Genomic DNA, 22,430 nt, shown 5'->3' with positions numbered 1-22,430 from the left:
TCATCAACAGAGCAAGTTTCAGGCAATTTCCTGATAAATCAGTCTAAATTTGCTCGATGTGTACCCAGCATGATGAATGCCACCGTATGGTACTCCGGTTTACACTGCTTTTTTGAAAAAAGGCACGAATAGTCTATGTTCATTGTTAAATATCAGTGTTTCTCAAACTTTTTTCAGTCATGGCACCTTTTAAAAGTATGTTAATATGTAAAAAATGGCATGTGCGCCCCCTCATCAATATCACACCCTTATCCTAGATAGGGGTCTGGTATGGATTTTAAGGGGGGGAGTAGAGTGTCCCCATTTAGATCAGAGTGCCCCTTCCACATCAAAAGCCCTCCTTTCAGATCAGTAGAAAGGCATCATGGCACACTCACAAACTAGCATGTAAAACAACTTGTCTCACCACTAAGGACAATGACAGAGGTTTGGATACACGTCTTCTGCAAAGGATGTGTAAGCCGCACTGCCGCGCCAAGGCACCTCTTATAGTGCGGTCCTAACTCTAAACTATGAGAGTGGGGGGGGGATTTATCAAAACTGGAGCAGACAAAATCTGGGGTAGATTTTGCATTGCAGCCAATCAGCTTCTCCATCTCATTTTAAAATCTTACCTGAGCAAACTGAAGAGAGATGCTGATTGGTTGCCATGGGCAACTGCTACAGATTCTGTTTGCTCCAGTTTTGAAAAATTCCCCCCACGGTGCCTGCATCCTACCGACAAAGGATGCTAAACAGCTTGGGCCACCTAGCAACGAATTCTCACTAACCTCTAGTGATGAGTCTGGGCCTGTTGTGAATAGTGATAGACCGAACTCCCCCATGTTCAGTTCGAATTTTAACTTTAGAAAAAATTTGAATTCGAACTCAATGCAAGTCTATGGGGCTAGAACTTTGAAAATCAATTGTCCCCATCTTGAAGGCTTACAGTATATGCAAGTTATTGGCCATAAAAAGGGTATGGGGATTCAGGTACTGCTCAGGGGGACATGTATCAATGAAAAAAAACACATTTAAAAAATACAGTTTTTAAAGGAGCAGTGTTTTTAACATCACTTAAAGTGAAACAATAAAAATGAAAAATTCCTTTAAATATCATGCTTGGGGGGTCCCCTTAACCTGCCTGGGAAGTGGCGCATCTGTACGATGTATAGAACCTGCTGCAGCAAAAATTACATTTAAAAAGAAAAAAAAAAAGCATGTGGTCAGGTGCAAGGCTTTAGCCAATCAGGGCTCACAAGGCACTGTGCGGTGCAGTTACTGACAGTGTGTTCGCCTCAAACATCGAGCCCATCGCTAGTTGTAAACCCAGTTTGCCAAAGTTTGCCCAAGCCTGCTTAAAACTGTGGCCTCTACCCCTCCTCCCAACCCAATCAGTAGTGGAGAGGTGCATTCCCCTCCCTGCAGCTATATGTTACAAAGGGGCTCAAAATGCCCACGCCGCAACTACTGCCACTGGTTGGGTCTGAAGGGCGATTGAGCGGGCCTGGGTGAACTCTAACAAACTGGGATTACCAGGCTCATCAGTACTGACCTCCTTTCTCGTTAACGTGTCTGCCTTGCACATACCTTAGATCAGCAAACAGGGATGCCAACCCAACCTTTTTAGTAGACAAAACTTTAAAAATGTACTAACAGGGCAGAGAAAATGCCCATTTTCTGCAATATATACAAATATTGCAGAAAATGGGCATTCAATCAGTTAGAGAAGGATAGGGGATAAGTGTATCCCAGATATGGGTTTTAACTGTATTTGGTTAAATGGAAACAGTGTGTCAGGAAGCCCGTACACAGCGGATGGCGCCTGCGTACGGCGTGACCCACAGTGTCAGGCCGGGCACGATCGCGTAGACGTCAGTGCGCGCTTCGCGCATGCGCACATCTGCAACGTATTGTGCATATTGTGGCGCCAAACGGGCTATTTAAGCTCAGTCCCTCCATGTCTCCAGTGCTGAGTACTCTTTCATCTTTGTGCCTTGTATGCTGTGTCTGTTTCCTATCGTGTAGTTTCCTGTTAATGACCCCGGCTTGCTCCTGACTCTGCTGATCTTCTGGTATCCTGACCCTGGCCTGTCTGACGATTCTCCTGCTTCCTGCCTGTTCCTGTATTACCTGCACGTTATCGAACCCGGCCTGTGACTTGACCACGATTATTGCCTCTTGTCTTATTTCTCTCCCGCCTGCACGTTGCCGACCCGGTCTGCCTGACTTTGAGGATCTTCTGCCTGCCACCCTGCTGGGTGTTTATACTGCGTTACGCAGCAAAGGGCCCAAGGACTTCCACCGGGCACCCAAGTCTTCCTTCCGGCACTCGTGCCCCGCTACCTGTATTTACTACCAGGCCTTTTGGGACCAGAGTTGCAAGAGAGAGGCCGCCCTCGTCGTCATCTCAAGCTCCTTCCGGTACGTGACACAGTGTAAGTACATGAATTTGGCTTGGTATCAATCTTTTGCAGTCCACTGTAAAGCAGTGCTAAGATTGTAACAGGGAGAAGCAACACAAATAGCCATTCAGTTGTGCTACAGTGCAAGGAGAGCATATGATAGGAGAGAGCAGAGTAACAGTTAGATAACCTTGTCATTATGCTTACTTACACCGAGACTTGATGGCCAGGTAACATCTGCCTGCCACCGTAGACATGAGATGGTCACCCAATGTGACCATAACAGCTGCATGTCATCTCATGTCTATGTATTAACTTATAAGTGGTAAGGCAAATACTGTAGTCACTATGCAGAAGCACAGAAACGGTACAGACCATCTGAGCAGTAAATAAAGCTGACATGACCAAAATGATGTTACATGTGATATCAGGTATAGTGCATAGCTATATGTCATTATTATGGATTGATGTATCTCCTATTCATATGAAGCAATAATGTTTATTAAGTGGCTTAGACAGTGAGCACCCTTTGTCCCTGTTGCAGCAGTTGAGCTCAGCTGCTGATACTAGAGGGAGAGAGAGTAGGCACAGCCAGGGCATGCGCGGCTTTTGAGCATTCAACAGCTAAAGTGTCCTAGAAAATAGACAAGTGGGGGGCTGCAAATTAGGAGTTTTTTTTACAGGCTTTGGGGGACCGATATTACTTACAGGTATGCAACTTAATTTAAAAGGAGTTCTTCACAACACAGTGCATTTACATCTACTGCAATGAACTAACCCTTTCATTGCAGAAAAAAAGGTCTTCTGTCCCACCAGAGAAAGCTGTGTTGTTGGGCAGCGCTGTGTAAATTTTAGGACTGGATGGAAATAAATACAAATCCTTCGGCAGGTAAGACAGCTTCTATATATGTATTTAATCTATACATTCAGCTGTTTGCTGAGTATAGTTTTAACTGGTCACATTTTTTATTTTTATGTTGGTATGCATTTCATGTCACTTTCATTTCCAGTAGGAATTATTAGAAACAGCTCTCATGGAAATATTCTTTTAAATAAAACCAGTAGACATGTGCACTGGCAACAAATTTGTTTCGTTTTGATTCCGAATTTGCGTTATTTCGTTTTTCGGGATTCGGATTCTGACAACATTCGTTAGCGGTAGTCTGGACGAAATTTCGCTTGTTGGACGAAATTTCATTGCAGCAAAATTACATTAGAATTTTTTTTTTTTTTAGTCTGCAGAAGAAAAAAAAAGCTTGAGGTTCTCCCCCAATTGATGCCAGACCCTTTAGATCTGGTAGGAATGTTAGGAGGGACCCTCCCCCAAGTTAAAACAGACAAAAAAAGTTGTACTTGTACCCCTACCCATTCACTAAAGGGTTAAATCAAATAGTTATTAAAAAGTCCAGACAATTTTTGACTATTCCTTTAATTAAGGAAAAAACTACCGCTAACGAATTTCTGAAACGGAAATTCGGATTAGTTTGCATTCGTTATTTCTGTAATTCGGAATTCGGATATATCCGAATTTCCGAAATTTTGTCTGAATTTCGATTCGGAATTAAACAACTCGCACATGTCTAAACACCAGTAGAGTTCTTTGGACTGTAAAAAGTCCTACATCAGATCTTACTAGAAAACTACAATATCCTTGTATATCTTCTGTCAGATAAATAATAATTTCAGGGTTTAGTGCCCAGATGCTGTAGAGCTGGAAAGTTACATGATGTGGTTGCCACGTATGCAAGCACAGTCCTTTCCATAACAGTACAGGCCCCAAGTGTAATAGAATAAGTAAATAGAAATTAAATATGTATGCAAAGAAACACATTGCATACAATGGAACTTTATAGTACTGCATAAAAAAACAAACATTTCATTAAAAATTATATTGACAGAAATGGTAATGACTCATATCTGGGCAAGTCAGATTTTCAACCCTAACCCTTTCCTACCCTCTAGCGCCATTTTTTTTTACCTACCTTTATCCTATTTAAAGTGAAACTGTGCCCAAACCATGCACACTCAAGTATTCTTATACTCTGGACAAGAAGTTAAAAACAAGCCTTCATTCATCTTTGTATCTATAAGCGTTGCAAAGAAATACATTTTCAAAGTTCACAACAGAAGCACCGTGTTGTTCTAAGAACAGAATCTGGGCAGCCTGACAATAAGCAGGTAGAAACTGACTGAAACCCTCCTCTAAAAACTTTGTAGTGAAGTGATCTATGAGGATCTTTGAGAAGGAATAACTTCACATTGGGTGCCGGTTCACACCAGCTTCGAAGTCTGCAAGTAGATGCTGTGCAATGTCCCTGATCCCGGGGGAGTATGGCGTCCTTTGCCATGCTGCACCTGGGGGGTTTTTCTGTTCCTCCCTGACTGAGTTGAGATGAGGAAGTTTGGTTTCTTGTCCTTCATGGGGATTGATCTGCCTATAAGAAAGGGACATGTGGAATGCTGTGCTGCTATGGAGGGCAGCTAGAGAAGAGCATCCAGGATAGCTGTGAAGAATCTGGCTCTACCCAATTGTATCTATTATAAAGTAACACTCTTATTCTCGTACTCTGAGTGTATTCTGACTCCGATTGTTGTGATAGCGATTTATCCCTTGTGAGACCTCTATGCCTGGCCTGTATAAGGAGATTCAACCACTGAGGACATTAATTGTCAGATAGCTGAACTCACCAATACCGCGTTCATCCACAAAGGTTGCTTTATTCTGAACGTAAAGACAACAGGATAACAGCGATAATATGATAACTATCAGCATAGTAGACTTGATCACTGGAACAGTTTTTCAAGTGCAGTAAGTCGCTCCATGAGAGGCAACTTGTAAAGTTCCTTGGTTGTGGAAATAAGATGGTCTCCTTGGTAGGTTGAAGGCACTCTGAATAAGTCCATCCCTGGATGTGCATGGTGCACATAGATACATGAAGAATACGGGCATTCACATAATTCCAGCTGCAAAGTCTCCATGTGAAACAGGAACAGTTCCATGCTTCTGGGTGAGAAGAGTAGCTGGGATAAAGATGGCTATAAGCTCTGAATCTGTATACACCTCACTGTTGATGAATGGATTCAGCTTGGCAGTTGGATTGTTTCTAGCAATGTCTTGCTTGTCAAAAATAAATTTCACTGCTGTGCTAGAGATGCTTTGTTCTGCCTCGTGCAGTAGAATCACTCACCTTGAGCAATGTCTTTTGCAAAAAGAGGGTTTTGGCATATGTGCCAGTCCTGACAGCAAGTATCATTGGGCTTAGTGTGTTGGCAGTGTGTAGCATGGACTAACCTTGTAGTAGTACGGCCAGGCCTTGTCCACTTGGTGAAATGACAGCCCAAAACGAATCCTTGTTCAGATCTGGTTGCAAGGATTTTGCCTTCAGGACGAATCTCTGGATCTTTGTCAGGATCTAAAGGACTGACGACATCAGCTGTGGTTTCTTAGGATGATCCAGCAGGAATTCAGGACCTGTTAACCAAGAAGAAATTGTGAAGACACTGGCAGACACTGGCCTGGTGGAATGATCTGCAGGATTAACTTCTGATTGAACATAATGGCTGTAGGAAAGTCACTGGTCTTCAATCAGTATTTGGCAATAAATGCAGCTTTATTGCATGAAACGTGAATATCTCCTTTAAACAAACAATTTCCAGCAGAACTCAAAAGCAACAAAATAAAAAGGCCTACTCCACCTTAGGAGGCTAACTAAACAGTAGTGTCCCTCACTATGTCCTACTGGAGCGGCTAGTCCAGCTTCCAGTAAAAATAACAAAAACCACAGTCAAATACATACAGTTGTTCTGGCAGACCTTATTCCCCAGATATGCAGACACTCTCCAGTCTGTGTCCATCCAGTGCAGCCTGGATCTTGCTCTGAGCTCTCAGTCACTATCAGGTGCAGGCTAATTAATAGAGAGAGAGGAGGTTTACCTGTTGGCCAGGCTTAACCCTTTCCTAGCCAGGGAAAGCTGCCCTTTTCAACCTCTCACTGACATACACAGAATCGTGTACCCTGTCACATGGCATTGTTCAGGCTTAGATGCTAACTTAGCTTTGCCAAACAGAAACCCTATGTAGGTGTGATTAGAAGAGTCTCTCACCATGAGGTAGGCAACAGCTGCTATTGTCTCAGTAGATGCATCTGAGAAGATGTGAAGCTCCTTTCTCTGACTTGCAGCAAGGGAAGCTGAAGTGTAGCAGCTTGACATTTGAATTTCATGTAAAGTATGTAGAGATTGCTGTCTCTGTAAGGATTTACCTTGTATGATGATGGGAACCACAAATCCCAGTGGATCGTATAGACCGCTCACCACTGACAGAACACCACGTTTGGCAAATGGCTTGTCTGCAGAGCTGACTTGAAAGCTGAAGGTGTCTTTCAATACGTCACACCGTAGGCCCAATGGACATGTACAGGTGGCATGTCCATTCCCAGATTGAAGTCTTTGAACCCTGTGGCATGATCGCCAGGTTGAAAGGCTTTCACAACAACATTGTTTGAGACAGTCTTATGAAGTCTAAGGTTGGTCTCAGAAAGCATACCTTGAGTCTTTGGTAGCAGGTCTATGGCTTCTTCATGAAGAGGAGAATCATCTTGCACGATGACTGGTGTAGAAGACTCTGATGAGTTTCCCAAGAGGTTCACTGCTTGTGAAGTTACTGGAGTGATGGTTGAGGAATCAGGTGCGTTGTCCCGGGTGTTTGCATCAGTGAATTCCTGCTCGTCCGAGCTGCTGAAGGAAGTCTGGTGCATAGTCTTACCAGAACTATTGCAGAGTGGTGTTGTGATGTTGCCTTGGTTTACCTGTACGATGATCTTATTGGAGCACACATCACCTGAGGCATGAGGTTCACAATCTCGTTTCATTCCAATAAGTACCCAACCTAGGTCAGTCTTTTGGGCATAAGGATCATCATTCCAGCCATTGTGCTGCTGACGTACCTTGTGTACCTTTAGGATGTCTCTGCCTAAGAAAAGCATAATTTTGGCATTGTTGTCCAGTGGTGGGATGCAGTCAGCTAAATGTTTTAGGTGAGGTTCACGAAGTGCATCCTCTGGTGTGGGAATTTCCTCCCTGTCGTTAGGCAACTGATTGCACTCAATAATTGAGGAAGATCAATTCTCTCTGTTCCTTTTATAGGAGAAATGATGAATTCAGCATTGGTGGTTCTTCCTGTGAGTTGCACTGTACCAGCACAGGTGTGCAATGTGTAGGATAGCATGTTACCCTTTATGCCGAATAAGTCAAAGAACTCTGAAGTGGCAAGTGAGTGACTGCTTTGGTCATCTAAGACTGCATACATCTTGATTGCCTTTTCAGGTTGTCTTTTGCTAAAATAGTTCTTGTCAAGGTGTTACGCCAGAGTCTTTCCCCAAGGTCTTTTGTGATGTAGTTCACTACATTTTGATGTAACTGTGGCAAGTGGTTACTCTTGGCTCTCCCCACAGATTACAGTACATAAGGAAGAAACACTTGGCGTGGCTGGAGCATGACCTTGTTGCTCCCCGCCATGATTTGAGAGAGGGTTGGAGGTAGGAGGCTGCTGTGGATTGTCTGAAAGTGGAGTAGGATGCATAGCTGTTACGTGTCTGTCGCTACTGCATTCTGTGCACTTGATGACAACTTTACAGTCCTTAGCAAAATGACTATAAGAAGCACAGCACCTGTAGCATACTCCAAGTTTCTGGAGAATCTCCCTGCGCTCTTGTAAAGTCTTTGCCCTCAGCTCACGGCATTTCTTTAGAGGGTGAGACTTCTTGTGAATAGAGCACTGACGATTAGGATCTTTATCTCTATCATCCGAATCACTCTGGTATGCAGGTGAGGATACGGGTGGTGAGATGTCCGTCCTTTTAACAGGAATTGCTCTATGAAAGTCTCTGTGTTTAGCTGCTGTGTTATCATACCTTGGTGATGGTAATGATGATGAAGCAGGCAAGTTGGGTTCACTGAAGCTGAAGCTGGGATCGTTTCTCATCCAGGCTTGTTCACTGATGAACCTGCAAAAATATGAGAATGGAGGAAAAGATACGTTATAGTCTCTTTTGTACCTTGAGCCCTGTTGTGCCCATCTCTCTTGCAGGCCGTATGGCAGTTTAGACACCACTGGATTGACACCATGAGCAGTGTCCAGGAAACTTAGTCCAGGTAGACGTGGGTCTGTCTTTGCCAACTCTAGCTCCATGAGGAGGTCACTTAGATCTTGGAGCTTGCGATAGTCTTTGTTCCCTATTTTTGGGAAGTTTTGCAGTCTCTTGATTAGAGTGCTTTCTATGGCTTCAAAGCTATCATAGGCTTGCTCAAGTCTTGCCCATGCAGCAAATAACTGGGTATTTTGTTGTGTTTTGGGGCATTTAATTAAATTTGTCACTAAATTTTGGGGTTTAATAAGGAGTTGCGCTAATATTGCGCAACATAAAAATTTGCAACTACCACCAGTTTATTCTATAGGGTCTTGGCATTCAGAAAATATATAATGTGTGGGGGTTTTAAATCATTTTCAGGTCTAAAATGTGGAATATAAGATGTGTGCAAAAAAAGCCTGTCATGAAGGGGTTAAAGGGGACCTTTACACATATCTTCAAAATAACAACAAAGGTACCTTTAGAAATGTTTAGTAATGACAACCTACACACAGATACTTCTAGATAATTGCCGGCTTTGTAATCTTTGCATACTTTATTTTTCTTTTCTTCTCCAGTCTTCTCACAGTGGCCATTTAAACTGAGGGCAGATTAATGTATCTCCCTATACTTCCTGGAATTCTGGCACATGTGACTAGGACATGTGACCATGCACATAATCTCAGGGGAAGAAAATGCCTTTCTCTGAGATCTCATGAGATTACAGATGAGATTTCCCAGCAATGCTCTGCTGATGTAACCTTCCCAGGATGCAATGCTTGGACACCATAGTGCACCAGGAAGTGGAAAAACAATAATTGTAAGTAAACTAAAAATTAGGGCTGTTATTGATTAAAATTTTTGTGTTCGATTAATCTAAATTTTTAAAAATCGATTAATCGATTAATTTCGATTATAACGCACATACAGATCCAACTACATTGGCCTATACACATACAGCACAGCAATGAAGTAATAAAATTAACTAGAATCACACTAATCCAGCACGTTATTAATCTCACGTGCCCCACTCAATATGGCCGCCGCTTGAGTGGGGCAACTCAAAATAATAGCATGCTGGATTAGGCCCCATTCACACTGAGCGATTTATCGCGCGGTAATTCCTGCGATATCACGGCTATTTACCGCGCGATATCGCTCTCCAATGCATCTCAATGGGGCTTTGTCCGTCGCTGTTGCGGGTCGTGCGTCGCTACAGCAGGACCCTTTTTGGAGCGGATTTTGCAGCGATTCTAGCTTGCTCAATGCAAGCATTTGCGCGATATTGCGCAAAATGCGAATCGCTTAGTGTGAATGGGGCCTTAGTGTGATCCTAGTTCATTTTATTACTTCATTGCTGTGCTGTATGTGTATAGGCCAATGCCTTGGCTGGCGCTCATGCAGAAAGATTCAAAAAAAATTAATCGATCAAAAAAATTTTAATCGATCAAAAAGATTAACGATTAATCGAGAAATGAATCGTTAATTTGCACAGCCCTACTAAAAATATGTTTGTTTTGCTAATGAATGTAAGATGATTTTATATCAGTATGCAGAGCTGTATGCTGATGTGATTTTTAGTCAAAGGGGGTAAAGGTCCACTTTAGGTAGATTTATTAGTCAGGCTCTAAATAGCGTCCGGGTACCTTTTACCCTTCTTCTGAACATGAAGTGACGGAAACAGATATCAATAACATTCTGACATCAAGTTTAACCTTCCCTGGTACAAAAAAAAAACTTACATTTCCTATATGTAGAACTGCATTGTTGGTAACTCCCTAGACAGCTCTGTGAGATAATTACTTAAGACTTAATAGAATTGGAATATCAATCTGTATAATCATTAAATTCTGTTACTTTATCTAGTTAATGAACTTAGCTGCTTACCAACTCTTAACTTTCAAGAAGATCTCCGGGCATATTAAAAATTAAAGCAGATCTCTGCACAAATCAAGTCTTAACCCTTGCAGTGGGGCTACCCCCACGTTGTCAGGGTAAAGTGCTCATTTTGTCTGGGGAGCTAAAATAACAAAGTTATACAAACCTGAACCGTGATCCTGGATTGCTTCCTCCAGCTTGTCTCCTCCTCCTCCTCTCCAGCGAAGGAATGTCCCTCAGCGTCCCCACGTCCAATTCTCTGAATTGGACATGATGACTCACAGGACCTTAGACCGCTGGAGCAGAGAGGGAGCGAGGCTGAAGGGAGCAGTCTAAGAGCAAGCTGGGGGCACAGTTCAGGTGAGTATAACTCTGTTATTTTAGCTTCCTAGACAAAATGGGCACTTAGCCCTTCTAGTGTGGGGGTAGCCCCACTGCAAGGGCTAAGATTTGATTTGCCTTGAGTTCTGCCTTAACCCCTTGCAGTGGGGCTACCATTGCACTGCAAGGTTTAAGAGCTTGTTTTAGTCTAGCGTCTAAAATACAAAAGATATACTCACCCAATCCTTGGTCCCGTAGCAGAGACCGCTCACTTTTCTCCCCCTCTTCTCTGCCCTTTGGAATGTTCCTCGATGTCCTCATGTTCAATGCAAGTCAATGGATGTGATGACGTCATGGGTCCTTAGACTGCCAGAGCCTGGGGGAGAAGAGGCTGCGGGGACCAGTCTAGCAGCTAGGCCAGACCGGGGATATAGTGAGTATCTTTTTTATTAATTTTTTGTACACTTTATTTTATTTTTTTACACTTTGTAAAAAAAAATAAGTGTCAGTTTATATTGAGCAGTCACTATGACTGCTTAATAAATTAACTTTTTTTTATTTTGAGTTATTATTAAGCTGCTCCAAACTTAGAACAGCTATTAATAACTTTAGAGACTGATCCTGACAGCATGTCAGAATCAGATCTCACTAAAGGTCTTTGATCGTTCCTAGACGATCAAAACTGATACATTTCACTCAAAAGATACATTTGTATCTAGTGCTTGAAATGTATCATTTAACATCGGGCCAGGCTCTCCAGCTGTCAAAACGAATAGCAGAGAGGTGAGTCACTGCTACCTCTCTGCTATCTTCAGCTGTCAGATACGGGATCGCTATTTAGCGAACCCGTATCTGATTGTAAAGGCTTCATTCTTTCATTAATGAAAGAAAGAAGCTTTTACAAAAGCTTAACTATGTCATTAATGAATGCCTCAATACTGAGAAATTCATTAATGCCTGCTAACTGCTGAGAATCAGCAGTTAGCAGCATTACAGAGGCTGATATAACTTGGCACGTACAGTGTACGTGGCCAGTCATATAGCCACTTTGTGACGGGACGTACACTGTACGTCTCCCGTCACAAAGGGGTTAATATAGACCCTAGACCAAAACAAGCAGTTAACCCATGCAGTACAGGGGTAGTAACTATGTTTAATATTATTATTATTATAAAGGATTTATATAGCGCCAACAGTTTGTGCAGCACTTTACAATATAAGAAGACATTACAATCACAATACAATTCAAGACAAGATGGTAAGGGGGGCACTGCCCCTGAGGGCTTACAATCTAAAAGGGAGGGGCAAGTGATACATGAGGAGGTAGCTGTGTGGGGATGAATTGTTTGAGAATGTGATGGTTAAGTGGTTAGGTTGAGGTGGCATAATATGCCCAGAGTTCTTTAAGACAGATTCCCTTTTTACAATGAAAGTTTTCATTATGAACATTATGAAGTTAGGACACTTCATAGATATCTGACCTTCTACCCTTTGCTATAATATAATTATCATAGCACACAGGTAAGAGAACAGGACTTGTAATGCAGATATGATGGTAAAGAATTCATGTAAAAATGTGAGCCCTTACTTTGATAAAAATGTTAAGAATTCCCAGTATACTCTAACAGGTTTCTTTGAACACACCATTACCATCCCACGTATGGGGGAGCAGAGAAGGGGGAAACTGCAAACATACAGTATAATCTGAGTTACTTCCATTAACAGCATATTACTTGCTACAAAATAATCATTTTTAAATTGTCTATAAAACTATGTAATTGTAGTGTTTGAAAGCATCCATTAAAAAAGGAGGTATTGCAATAAATAGAAAGTAGGTGTAATTGCTTTGATAAAAATCAATAAAAGTCTGTAAGAAAGCAATTATTTTTTTTTAAACTTTAGGCATATATGTAAATGTACTATTTTATCCAGATATGGATTCTTTTAAAAAATCATGAAATGTCTTATAACATATAGATACCTTAATCTCTCTTCATATCAACCTCCTGGTAACCCTAAATATAAAATATTTAAAGTATAACTCTAGCCAAATCTTTTTGCTGTCTGAGATCTTATTGGGTATATTTCCCTTGCTTCCTATGCCAGTAACAATATTGTCACCAACTCAGGAAGTGAGGGAAATTTCCAGGGGACATAAACTTTGGGGGACTTTAACCTTTCTCTACTAAAAAAAAGTGCTGCCACATTCCGAGTTGCAGATACCCCCTCACTTCCTGTCTTTGTGACAATGGGATTTAAAGGGAGGTAAATCTTTGCAACAGAGCTTCAGTACTGACAGGGAGGAGGCCCAGAACTAGGATCAATTCAGGTTGTGCTTCATCAATGCTTGTGCTGCCCCAATGGGGCATAGAATATGTTATTAGCATTGTTAATAGATTAGAGTTTATATAGTGTGTTTTGCCTAACCATTTTCTCATAGCTAATCTATGTTTTATTATATGCTGCCATCTAGTGGCCTTTCTTGGTATCAAACATGTTCTGTGTTCCCTTTGCGACGACATATTTCCTCTTTATGTATGCCCCTCCCTTCTTCCTGAGTCAGTACTTCCTGTGTCATGGCCACAGCTAACAGGGCACATGTAACTAGGACACATGTATTCTGCATAGTACGCTAGGAAAGGCATCATCTTTTTTTTTTAATTAAACAATATTTTTGTCATCATAGTCGCTCTATAGTAGTCTCTAATGGAGGGCATTCCCATCCCACCCCGGGATTTATGGCGAATCAGGGTTATAGTTTGGATCCTGGGTTTTTTCCCATTCCAAACAAATGAAGTAAGTAAAGCTTGGGCGGCTGAAAAAAATTTGGCGGGGAGAGGGATAGGCAGTGTCCGGAAGTAGTATAAAAATTTAGGCAAGATCGACATTTTGAATGCTGCAATTCTGCCCACCCAAGATAGTTCAAATTTCATTATATCAGTCATCATAGTTTTAAGGGAAGCTAAAAGTTACACTTGTAACGCCATAGTTACACTTGTAGAGGGAGGATAGGGGAGATGTAAATTTTATACCCAAATAGGTGATAAAACCCAGGGACCATTTAAATGGGAACAGGCGTTGTAGACGTTCCTGGAGAGCCGCCTCCACCCCCACATTCAGAATATAGGACTTATCCACATTGACCTTATAGTAGGAGACATCCCCAAACAGAGATAGTAGATTGGACACCGCAGTTAAAGATTGTTCTGGGTTGGTTAGTGTCAATATAATATCATCAGCGAATAACCCTATGGTATGGTTGGAGTTGCCTAATGAGATACCCGATATAAGGGGGTGTTCCCTAATCGTGGCGGCCAAAGGCTCCATCATCATGGCAAATATGGATGGGGACAGCGGACATCCTTGTCTCGTCCCGTTTGAGATACCAAAACGGAGCCGATAGCATACCAGATACATATACTCTAGCCGAAGGTTCACTGTAGAGTGCCATAATTGCTGCCAGAGACTGCCCTCTAATGCCAAATCTCTGCAGGGTTAGGTTCATATAGTCCCAGTGAATGCGGTCGAACGCCTTCTCCGCATCCAAAGCTAGGAAGAGGGAGGGCGTCCGACCGATCTCCGCGTGTCTAATAAGGTTCAACATCCGTCTGGTAGCATCCGGAGCCTGCCTACCCTTCATAAAACCGGCTTGGTCCGAGTGAATAATAGAAGGTAGTAGGTAGAGCAGTCTATTAGCCAGGAGTTTGGCATAAATCTTAATGTCCGTATTAATTAAAGATATCAGTCTAAAAATTTTTGGTGATGTCAAATCTTTTCCTGGCTTTGGTATAGCAGCTATCACTGCTCTCAACATGTCAGGAGGGAAGGAACCAGAGACTGCCGCAGATTCAAAGATATGAAGGAGATGAGGGTTCAATATATTGTGAAAGGTTTTATAGTATTCCGCAGAGAAGCCATCCTCTCCAGGGGATTTACCGGACGGCAAGGCCCTAATTACTTTTTGTATTTCAGTTTTCGTAAAGGGGGTATTTAACGTTGTCTGATCATCTTCGTCTAATTTAGGTAGCTTAACTGAGTCCAAAAACCCAATTATGGTTAAGGAGGTGGGTTGTGTCAATAAAGCATCTCCATTCAAGTTGTAAAGAGAAGCGTAATACGAGCTAAAGGCATCTGCTATTTCTCTAGGGTTGCGCAGTGGTACGTTAGTGACTGGGTGGTACAGCATAGGTATTTTTGTCGTTGTTTCTTTTTAAGTTGGGCTGCTAACAATTTGCCAGCTCTATTCCCTTGGTGGTAGTAGGTGGCTTTTAGGCAAGACATATGAAACTCATGTTTAGCAATAAGGAGGAGTTTAAGTTCTTGGCGAGCTTTAGTAAGGTCCTGGAGTGTAGTAGCGGAGGGAGTAGCTTTATGGAGTGTTTCTAGAAGCTTTATAGATTGTAGGAGGGACTGGTATCTCTGCAGTCTCTGTTTCCTATTCCTAGAGGCAAGCTGTATTAACAATCCCCGTATAAAAGCCTTATGAGCACACCACAGAGTGAATGGTTGCAGTTCAGGGGACTCATTACACTCAAAATATTCAGGTAGTTGAGAGGCCACATGCTTCGAATGCTTGGGGTCTGAAAACAATGAGACGTTATTCCGCCATAAAGGTCTGGGTAGAATATCAGGTGTAGGTCCTACCGTCAAGGTGATTGGTGCGTGGTCCGACCACGTAATATTGTGGATAGTAACCTCAGTAACATTTTGCAGAAGCCGCTGATCAGTGAGAAAGAAATCAATTCTCGAATATGATTTGTAAGGGGGGGGGAAAGTATAATCCCGGTCTGTCGGGTGAGTACAACGCCATATATCATATAGCTCTTCTTTGGCGAGCAATTTACTGATAGATGGCCTGCGTGGGTGAGCCACATTAGAAACATCTAAAGCCCTGCCGGGGCCAGTTGGCTGGACGGGCACATCAGCCGGTTATTTGATGACGTGCGCATTCCGTGGGGTACTTGTTGCTGTGCCACATAGGGGCTGGTCAGGAACATTCTCACCTCCGAGTGATCTGTATTAGTGTTCTATCTTTTCTATACTTTACTCCCTCTGTACTCCCTCGTTTGTGTCTTTGTCTCTTGTGCTTCTCCCCTGCTCCACCTCGGGTGGTCCCGGACCGGGATATCCCTAGGTATTTCAGACCATAGGCCCGCCCCAGCGGGCAGTCACCTTCGACCCCGTCAGTCTCCCAGACACACCCGACTTTCCACTGACACATATATTGGCCAACCATGCCTGAGCTACGTATCACCTCTTTTAATGTTCGAGGCCTCCGAGTCCCTGAAAAGAGATCTTGTCTCCTCGCTGAGCTGTGGCGCTCTAGAACCCAGGTGGCCTTTATACAGCAAACCCATTTCATGGTAGGGCGGATTCCGAGGCTGGGGAACCACAGATACACTACGTCCTACCATGCCCCATCCCCGGATTCCAAATCCAGAGGGGTGAGCATAGTGTTGGCCAAATCCCTAGTGTGGACCTATGAGGATCACTATGCCGACCCAGAGGGGCGGTTGCTGCTCGTTAAGGGGGCAATCCATGGGCGGAAGGTGACTCTGGCAGCGATATATGCCCCTAACTCCGGTCAAATAGACTTCTTAGACTCAGTGTGGTCACGAATGTTATCCTTTGCCGAAGGGCTTTGGGTGCTGGGAGGTGATTTTAACTTGGTGCTCGACCCATCCATGGACTCATCTAGGGGACTTTCCCAGATCACGCATGCTCAAAGACGACGTATCAAGCGCTCGATGTATGACTTACAGCTCATTGATCCCTGGCGCATTAGTGACCCGACGGGCAGGGACTACACCCACTACTCGGCCCCCCACCAATCGTACTCTAGAATTGATTTTTTCCTATTACAACATGCAACACTTCCCCTTGTATCCAAGGTTTCTATTGGTACCTCGACTATGTTGGATCATTCTCCCATACATATAGTACTGAGTATCGGAGGCGAGACCAAGCCACCACTATCCTGGTGTCTCAACGAATCCCTGTTGCAAGATCTGGCCATTGCCGCGGAGGTGCAATCGGACCTCATGTGCTATTTTAGGGAAAATAACTCCCCAACTCAAGACCCCTTGACCATGTGGGAAGCACACAAGTGTGTGATACGGGGTACCCTAATCAAGCTGGGGGCGCGACGCAAACGTCAGCGACAAAAGAGGGTGGACGAACTATATGCCCAACTTCATGACCTAGAAATGCGCCACAAGGCAGCGTTAGATACAGACACGCTGACATCCCTGACGAGAACGAGAGCCGAGCTCCGTGAACTCCTGCTGGACGGGGTGAAGGCTCAGTTGGCGAGATCCCGCCGCTCGTTCTATGAATATGGGAACAAGGCCGGTCGGATTCTAGCCAACGCCCTGCGGGACTCTAGGTCCCGCAACTTCATACCGTCCATCCGCACGGGTTCAGGGACGGTGGCGTCACGGTCCTCGGACATAGCGGCGCACTTCCACGCGTTTTTCACACAACTGTATAACCTACACTCTCCTTTAGATCCACCTGCCCAGGCGACACGAATATCAGAGATCGGAGACTACCTGGCCTGCTCTGGCATGCCGAGTCTGATAGTCGTACCCTGGAGACCCCGATCTCCCAAGCTGAATTTTAAAGCGCACTGTAATAGCATCTTGAAAATGACGATACTACCCAGACTGCTCTACCTCTTTCAGACGTTACCGGTGACTGTGCCAGCTGTGTACCTTAAACAGATAAGATCTAGCTTTTTGAATTTTTTATGGGCAAACAAGCGGGCTCGCTTACGCCACCAGATTCTGTCCAGGAAGGGAGAGGCAGGAGGTTTGGGTTTCCCTGACCCCACGCTGTACTATAAAGCAGCCCACCTATCTGTGGTTCTAGACTGGTGCTGCCACTTTGAACAGAAACTATGGGTGGCCTTGGAACAGGAGGGATGTCGGCTGCCCTTACGGGGCATACCGTGGATAGCTCCGGCACTGCTGCTCTCCTCGTGGCCGAACCCGCTGGTCCATGCCACGATGGGGGCGACGGCGAAGACACTCCTCTCCCCGGGCTTCACTCCCCCCACATCTCCCTTGACACCGGTGGTGGGGAACCCCCGCTTCCCTCCGGGAGAGCATGGCCCACTAGCCAGAGCCCTGACAGCCGCAGGTAACACCAGGGTGTGTCACTTCCAGGAGGCAGGTCAGTGGAAACAAGTTGCCCAGATTCAGGCCACCACAACTCCTCCGATGCGATTGTGGTGTGCACTGCAGTTAAGGCACTTCTTATGCTCCTTTTCAGAGGTTCCGGGCCCTAGACGGCCGCTGACGGATTTTGAAACACTATGTCTGCAGGCGGAGCCGATTAGACACTCCCTGGTATACTTGGTAAACTGTCTGCGCTGCCCCCGTGACCAGACCCCCCTGTATTTTATTAGACAATGGGTCCAGGTATGTGGCCACCTGGGGAGCATGGATCCACTTCAGGGGCTCGTCAGCTTTCTCTACAGTGTGCCAGGAAGAGGCCGGAGACTGAGACACTACCCATTTACTCTTCCCACTGTGTGTGGGTGCGGGGGGAGGGGCGGCTTGGGACCACCGGGGGGGTGAGACCTCCGTCCACGTTTTCTTTCCCAATCTTTGTGCGTTTCCTTCTGCTTTCTCTTTGTGAGTCCTTGTATGTAAATGTCTTGTCTGTCGTGTATGTGCTGCTTGAGGTGGAACTGGCACGGGCTAGCCTTCCACATAGTGGGGCTGTACCCGGCCGCTCGCCTAGACACTATGTTCCCTTCCGGTTCCTGTTTTTGTTTAAGTGTGTTTGTTTGTCATTTATATTCTCCATAAAATGCCTTAAGGGCGGGGACATGTACGGTTACCTGACCTTACAATTTGTTAACATGTTTTAAATATGTTCTTCATGGTCTATGATTCGATATTGTGTGAGACCTTGTGGCCTCCGCTTGTCCTCATTTTCTATGTACCCCACCCTTTTTGTTCATAAATAAAGAATAAAAAAAAAAAAAGAGAAACATCTAAAGCCGGGTCAGAGATTAAATTAAAATCCCCACACAGAAGCATGCAACCTCTCTGTACAGATCGAATTTTAGTGAACAACTTTTTAAGGAAGGAATGTTGGTTAACATTGGGTGCATACACATTCACCAAAGTATAGCAAATCGAGTTTAGCTCGCAAACCAAAACAATATATCTACCATTCTGATCAATGATCGAGTCAAAGAGTTGAAAGGAGACAGAGCGCCCTATAGCTATTAACACCCCCCTTTTCTTGGAGGTGGCGTTGGAAAAAAAAACATTGGGGAACTTTTGGTGTTGAAACATAGGCGCCTTATCTATGCAAAAGTGAGTTTCCTGGGCGCATAACACATCGCATGAATGCAATTTAGCCTCATTCCACAATTGGGACCTCTTAAAGGGGCTATTCAGTCCTTTAACATTTAAGGAAAGGAGTTTAATACTCATCTAAGGGCTGGCAGAAGTCAGATAGGTCCCATGACAGTGCGAGCTTTGCGGCTTCCGAGTGCTCAGATACCAGAAAGGTCCAGCTTGAAATGTATCAGGGAGCTCCTCGCCCCACATTCGATTCGTGTTTGACAGCGATTGTAATCTCCATCCTGAAGGTAAGAGGTAAAGAGAAAAAACAGGAACGAAAACCAAAAAGAACAAAAAAAACAAGGCAACAAACACCAAATCTGGCTGAAAAGTAAAAAACGGTGAGTATCGGCAAGCGGTACTCAGGGCAGCAGAGTATATTACCAACCGGGGTTAAGAGAGGTAGGGTCCGGTGCCTCAGGCCAGCCGAGGCGCCTAGGTGGCGAGCGTTAACTTAGGCGAAAACTCGCATCCGCCCCTCAGGCAGAGGGAGATAACTTTAAACTTCCACTGCAGGTGAGGTCAGCCAACTTCATTGGAGCCACAGGTATCCTCGGCTGTACGGATCCCCCATCTTTTCAGCAGAAGTAAGCCGGAGGCCACATCAGGGATGGTAAACAATTTCCCACTCTTGTGGAGCAATAACTTGGTGGGGTAACCCCATCTGTAAGGGATTTTGTGATCTCGTAGGGCTTTCGTTATAGGCATCAGTCGCTTCCTGGCCGCAATGGTAGCCTGTGATAGATCTCCATAGAGAGACAGCGAGCCATAGGGTTCCGGTAGAGGAGTGACAGATCTAGAGAGAGACATCAATTGCTCTTTCACATGATAGCAGTGTATGCGTGGCAAAGATTATAGTTACCCCTCACGGGCAGCGGGCCAATGATAAATGGATCAGACACAGAGTGTGTCAAAATACTGATGTGTCCTTATTTCAAAAGTCACTCACTCCATGTGATGTTTCATTGTAGCAGTCCAAACAAATTCCACAGCCGGATTGATAGTTTTTCATCAACCTCCCAGGATCGTGGCGGTAAAGAGTATCCGTTTGGTGGTTATTGAATAGTAGCCACATCTGAACGGGTACATCTGAACAATATTGCCAGGATTCACCCTGCTGCCTGATTGACAGCTGGCTTGCCTCTCTAGAACCAAAGCCAGCTGTGCCCACCCCCTCCCCTGTCTGTCCCTCCAATGAGTGCTGGAGGAACAGAAAGTGGAAAAAGAATCCCTGTGGGGAACACTGACTGGCAGTCACCGCTCTCTGCAGGGAGAAGCCAGGAGCTGAGCGATTAGTGGTTTGTAGACATGTGCACCAGCAAAAAATTAATTTTGTTTCATTTTAATTCGGATTTTGCGTTAATTTGTTTTTCGGTATTTGGGTCCAAAAGTCAATTTGTTTCAGGATTCGGATTCATACGAAATTCGTTAGCGGTAGTCTGTACGAAGGTGTTGTTCGTTCAATCATGGCAGTAAAGACCTTTTGAGGAGGAAAAAAAAAGGGGGTTTTCTCATCAAATGTCATTTTGCTGCAACAAAATTTCGTCCAAACAAATGAAATTTCGTACAGACTACCGCTAACGAATTTCGTAATCGGAAATTCGGATTCGCTTGCATTAGTTATATCTGTAATTCGGATGTCAGAATTTCCGAATTTTCGTCACAATTTCAATTCGAAACGAATCGCACATGTCTAGTCGAGCTACAGAACCAACGTGTAATACCTGCAGCGTCACACACCAGGTCAAAGTATTGAGAAGAGTATATTTTACTCTCCCATTAGTTCTCCTTTAAAAGAATCCAGGGGGGCTGGGACCTTTTGACCTAGGAGGAAAAAACATAAAGAGTGGGACATTTCATGGTAAGGATGGTTTCCTGTAGGCTAAGGAAACTGTAACAAACAAAATGTTAAAGAGGGTGCAAGGTCAGACAGAGGATCCATGACCCACTAGAGCTAGTGAAAAGAAGGGTCCACCATAAAGAAGAGTGCACTGTGGCAAAGATATAAACTATATCTGCCAAAATTTGAACCCCCATTAGGCGTGACATTTTAAAGGGATTGAGAAGAAAAATGTTGTGCACTACATAGTCCATCTGCCTTGAAGGGATTCAGAAGAAATATGCAGCGTGCATAGCTTGTGGGCATAGCCAAAAGTGGGCATGGTCAGTAAAGTGTGTGTTGTTATAAGGTGTATGGCTTGTGGTGTGCCACATTTCCCCCTTTGCTGAGCTATGTTTTAGACAGAATAGGGCTTGGGGGAATACTGAACAGATTGTTGGAGTAAAATTAGTCCTATTGTTGGTATCAGTGGCAGCAATAATACCGCTTAGGACAGGTAATGTTTTATCAGCAGGTGAAAAGGGAATATAAAGCCTGGAAAAAGAAAATTAAAAGCAGCCACCTCATCTAAAGACTGGTGAGCTGCAGTACATTCTATTCTATTGTTTGGGTTTAGATTTACTTTAACAATGCCAGCCAAAAATATTGTATACGTTTATCATATCTATATACAGTACACACACACATCCCAACTCTCCCGGACACTCCGGGAGTCTCCCACTATTAGATTGTTTATCTCCCGGGTGGCCCGGGAGCCTCTTTCTCCTGGAAATGTTTACTCTGCTTGATCTAGCAGAGTAAACTTTCCCTGCTATCTGTTTTTTTTTCCTGACATCGGGGCGGCTGTCAGCCAGAGAAAAACAAAAAAACAGCATAGGAATGAATAGCTAGATTTCTATTGGCCATTTCAATTTGCAATAGCCAAAAGCAGACTAGCTATTGCACCCGCCCTCTGCTGCTGTCAATCAGCAGAGGTGGACCTGAAGTTCTCCATCAGGTCCTCTTCTGCTGATTGACAGCAACAGAGGGCGGGAGCAATAGCCAGCTTGCTATTGCAAATTGAAATAGCTAATAGCAATCTAGCTATTCATTTCAATGCTGTTTTTTGTTTTTATTCTGACGGCAGCAGCTGTCAGAATACTAAAAAAAAAAAACTAAAAAAAAAAAAAAAAAAAAAAAAAAAAAAAAAAAAAAAAACACACAATCTGCAGATAGCAAGGGAAGCAATAGCTTCTTTACTATCTGCAACAATCATTTCAGGGGGTTGCCCCGCGGATGGGCGGGTAGAGAAAGAGAGCACCTCCCTGAAATCACTTTTTTTCTGGTTGGGATCCCTGCACACACTATATATTCTGCCTCCAATTGTTAAAATATGCATCATTTAACTGAATTTATTTTACTCACCTCACTGTTTTGCAGTAGAGATAATGAGTAGTACAAGTATACATCATAAATCAGAGTCAGCAGTAGATACTGAGTGCTTCTCCTTCACACTCAACCACCATCTGATTAGCAATTT

General features: G+C 43.9%; 1 protein-coding gene across 1 annotated transcript in view; it reads right to left on the bottom strand.

Annotated features, from left to right (window-relative positions):
• LOC108793713 (annexin A5-like) overlaps positions 1-22,430 on the bottom strand; it is a 101,586-nt gene that overhangs the window by 48,247 nt on the left and 30,909 nt on the right. The gene's annotated exons all lie outside the window — the stretch shown is intronic.

The sequence above is a fragment of the Nanorana parkeri genome, unplaced genomic scaffold (assembly GCF_000935625.1).
Source record: "Nanorana parkeri isolate BGI_ZX_2015 unplaced genomic scaffold, ASM93562v1 scaffold776, whole genome shotgun sequence".
Taxonomy (NCBI): Eukaryota; Metazoa; Chordata; class Amphibia; order Anura; family Dicroglossidae; genus Nanorana; species Nanorana parkeri.
Note: the sequence above shows the minus strand (reverse complement) of the source record. Positions and strands in the feature narration are given on the sequence as shown.